Consider the following 625-nt stretch of genomic DNA (forward strand, 5'->3'; position numbering starts at 1 on the left):
TCCCACTGGACACACCACATCAGTATTGTGCTCGTTGCTACGACACACAGGACTCCCAGTGAGTTGACGACCAATGAAAATGACATGGGGAAAAGCAGCAAACAAAGTAGCCTGATTTTGATCTCACCTTACATAGGCTACTTTCCTAATTCCTACGTAGGGCTACTCAGACTTTTGTTAAATCGTCAGGGCCCGGTTGCACAAACACCAAAACCAAAGATTGATGATATGAACCAAATATTCTGGAACAGATGGATTTACAGCATTGAACGTGATAGGCTATTAGCTAGCCTACTGATGCGACTTCCACCGTTTCCTTTCCAGAGATTGCTGCGCTGTTCACAACGCAATGAACGCATGCAGTCTACATTGAAGTGAAACGTGCAGAACGTTGTCCAAAACAATACAATAACATTGTGTGTTGATATCTAATACAATATACACATCTGTAGACATGAAGTGGCAACTAAAGCCATTATCAGTCATGAAAACTGTGGCGGCTGCATTAAGGTTTTGGCTGAGCCAGCTAGCCAGCCAACAACTTCATTAGCCAGCCGTTCTCAAAGCAAATGGCTTCGGGGTCTATACAACACACTATCCATTGCAGCCTATTTGAAACCGATCA

This window comes from Sardina pilchardus, chromosome 24 (genome assembly GCF_963854185.1).
Source record: "Sardina pilchardus chromosome 24, fSarPil1.1, whole genome shotgun sequence".
NCBI classification, from domain to species: domain Eukaryota; kingdom Metazoa; phylum Chordata; class Actinopteri; order Clupeiformes; family Clupeidae; genus Sardina; species Sardina pilchardus.